Source organism: Penaeus chinensis, chromosome 28 (assembly GCF_019202785.1).
Source record: "Penaeus chinensis breed Huanghai No. 1 chromosome 28, ASM1920278v2, whole genome shotgun sequence".
Taxonomy (NCBI): domain Eukaryota; kingdom Metazoa; phylum Arthropoda; class Malacostraca; order Decapoda; family Penaeidae; genus Penaeus; species Penaeus chinensis.
This window is the reverse complement of record NC_061846.1, coordinates 17,833,223-17,837,373: the sequence shown is the minus strand read 5'-3', so window position 1 is coordinate 17,837,373 and position 4,151 is coordinate 17,833,223.

The window sequence follows — 4,151 nt, the reverse complement described above, 5'->3', positions numbered from 1 at the left end:
ATAATAATGACAATAATAATGGTAATAATGATAATGATTACAAATACATTACAAATATGAAAGTATAACAATAATAATAACAGTAATGATAATAATGATAATAATAACAATAATAATAATAATTATAATAATAATAATAATAATAATAATAATAATGATAATAATAATAATAGTAATAATATAAATAATAATGACAATAATGATAATAATAATACAAAAAAATAATAATAATGGCAATAATAATAGTAATAATAATAATGATTACAATAAAAATAATAGTGATGGACATGATAACAGTAATAATAATAATAACAATAATGATAATAATGATACTAACAACAGTGCTAACAATAACAGAAATAATAGTAATAATTCCATTTTCTATAATAATTATTATTTTACAAGAATGATAATGATAATAATGAGGATCATAATGATTATGATAATATTGAGGATAATAACGATGATAATAAAAAAAACATACAAATGATAATAAATATAATAATATTAAGAAAAATAATAATTATGATGAGAATAATCGATACAACTACCACTACTATTATAACTACTACTAATAATAATTATTATTACAAATATGAAAGTATAACAATAATAAAAACAATAATGATAATAATGATAATAGTAATAATAATAATAATAATAATAATAATAATACCAAAAATAACGGCGATAATGATTACAATAATGATAACAAAAGTTAATAGTGATAAAAATAAGAGTAATGATACTACTAATTACAATGATAATGTTAATGGTAATCATACTGACAATGACAATGATGGTGATGATAATGTTAACGATTATTATAATGATAATGATGAAGGTAAGGATACTACTACTACTGATAATAACACACACACACACACACACACACACATACACACACACACACGCACGCACACGCACGCACACGCACTGCAAGTAGAACAATGAAGGGAAGTACAGGAAAACACACGAATATGCTGAAGGCTTTTTCGCATTAACTGCTTCATCTTGTTCATATAGAACAAGAGATACATAGAGTTATATATATATGTACTAGGCGGTCAGGTCAGGTCGGTGATGAGGTGAGCGACGACCTTGGCTAGTTCATGGCTCCCCGTTGCGGTGTTGAAGTTGTTGGTAGAGTGTATGTATGCACACGCACACCACACACATATATATATTCTTTCTGTGTCATCACTGTATAAAGTATAAATTGAAGAAGTCAGATGACATCACACAACCTTTTCGGACACCTCGCCTGATAGGGAACCAGTAAGTGGTTCCATCGGATATGCAGTAGATCTTGGTAATTGATTGAAACAGTCTCACATCTTTCTCATCTATCCGGATATTTGCTAGGATTTTGAAGAATTGTAAGTGCCTTTATCCTTCATAAACCCAAACTGGTATTACGAGTAGGAGTTGTCTTCTGATCCTATGAAGAACAATTTTCTGTAAAGTTTTAAGAATATGGGACATTAGATTAACTGCGATATTGCGGGCACTCAAGTGTTCCTGGGACCTTCAGAAGGGCAATGAATACTGATTTCATAATTTCTTTAGGTAACTTGCCTGTTTCATAGACATCATTTAGAAAATTTCTAAATGATGTCTGAGCATTTCGATGTATACACCGTCAGGACTTGCAGCTTTTCCGGATTTCAGTTGCTGTAGGGACTAATGCACTTTTGACTTCATAATTGATAGACCAGCTTCCAGGACTTTTGGCTTTTGTTCATTCTCAAAAAGTTCTTGAATATACTCTTCGCAATGAACACTGACATCCACGGTCTCGTGGAGAATGCGGCCGTTTGCTGCAATTTTAGGAGGAAAAGGATCGTTGACCAGTGATCTCTCTTACCCTTTAGAACATCTCTTTGGGGTTACAACTGAGATTCTTAGCTTCATCTCATTTCTTCTGCAGCCGCCTCTCTTTGGCTTTCTTACATTTCATTTTATCAGGATAGTTTATTAGCTTATATTGTATGGTATTCTGTATTGAAACTTGCCGTTTTCGTAGCAGGTCTTTGAGCTCTGGGTGGAACCAGCTTGATAAGGGCTTCTTCTTTTCTATTGTCGAGATGGTTTTAGCAGCTGCTGCTTGGATATACTCAATGAATGCACCAAAACGAGGGTCCATTTCATTGTTAGAAGCCTCTGGTAGATTTAAAAAAGTATCTTGTTTATTTTTTCCCGCTATTTTTGATTGGTATATAAAGTACTGAGTTAAAAATTGGAAGCAATCTTCGCTTTCATCAACTTTCTGAGGGACAATCTATTTTTTTTTTATCTTCACTGAATTGTAATCTGAATTTTCATCTGCACCTGGATATGCTCGGGAGTTTTTAATTGCATTATGGTATCTTGAACTGATCATAACATAGTCGATTTGGTTTCTGGCTGTATCACCTGGACTACTCCATGTATAACGTCGTGTAGGGTCTACACTAAACCAGGTACTTGCAGTAACCAGATTTTTCAATCTATAAGTCTATCTCCACATTCCCTCTGTTCTCCCAGACCGCGGGGTCCAACAGTCTTCCCATCTCTTTCTGATCCAACTGAAGCATTTTAAGTCACCCATGATAATCATAATTTCATTTTATTTACACGATGAAAATATTTTATCATGAGAGCTGTAGAAACGATTAATTTAATGGTCTTTAGCATGTTTTAGATGTTTACTTTTACAAGACTAGCTTTGATCTTTAATAGAAGCATGTGGTCATTTTGGACCAGAGCGATAAAAGGGATTTTGAAAAGATTTTATGCAGGACCTGAGGCACTCCATTTTCATGTTCTTGACCTCCTGAAAAGATTATTCTTTTCTGGTCCTTCATAAAGTCACCAGCATTGGGCCATCTGACTTCGCACAAACCTAAGCATCCCTGCATCTGAATCCTGCTACCGAGAACGGACCTTACAAGACAACCTTGTGATTCCCCGTTTACGTCGTTTTGTTTATTTTCGCAAATTTCCTGATTTGACATCATGTAGCTGACTGGGTCCTTACACTGGGGTAGCTGAACCATGGTCTCTCACCAAGGGAGTAATTGATTAGGTAATCATTATTGGTTTTCAACCCATCATATCTACAATAGACTCACTACCATAGTTAGGTTTGATTTACTCAACATGTGCAAATCCATGTGTGTACCCACGCGCATGGACGCAGTGTGTGTGTGGAATTGGACGAATTTGCATATATTGGGTAAATCAAACCAAGATACGGTAGTGGGTGAGTCTATTGTAGATACGATGGTCGGTTAAAAAAACACCAACAATGATTACCTAATATATTTATATATATACATATATATACATATATATACATATATATACATATATATACATATATATACATATATATACATATATATACATATATATACACATATATCTACATATATATACATATATACATATTATTATTTAAAGATATATCAGTTTCAGTATAGGCTAATCGTTAAGAATAACTAGTTTAAGTAAACACAAAAAACACATATACGTTATTATATACTGTATTGCTTAAGTTTTTTTCATGCGACTAATTAACAATATTTTAATAAGCTACAGTACAATACTGTAGTTTGTAGTTCTAAACCCTTTAAAACACAGTACCCTAACATAGTGGATAGTTGTTCTAAAGGGTTGGTTTAATAGAATGAGGTGGAAGGTATTATCTTTCAGTTAGAAAAAAAAAAAAAAAATGTATGCTCACTGAATTTGCACTTTAGATCACATTTCTTCCCTCTATAGTACTGCATATTGTAGACACCAGTGATGAAGAGAACACAGAATGATGGAAAAGACTGAAGGGTAAGGGATATACTAATACACTGTAGTATACACTGCCGAGTATGCAATTCTGGTCTCAATAGAGTAAAAGGATGAGCAGCTGGGAAGGAATGATGTGGTTGTTTAAAGTAGAAAGGATTGTCAGACAAGACGATACAGAATTGCGTTTTGAACTCCAACTGATTTTAATATCTAGAGGATAGTAGGATAGCCCCTTTCATTTACCGATTTAATGTAAGGTTATGCTGGATTATAATTTAGCCTTTCCCGTCTTCTATGAGGGTTTTATGAAATGTCTGTAAAATACTAGCCTCCTTTCAATGTATGTGTGCGTGTTTCTGTTTATA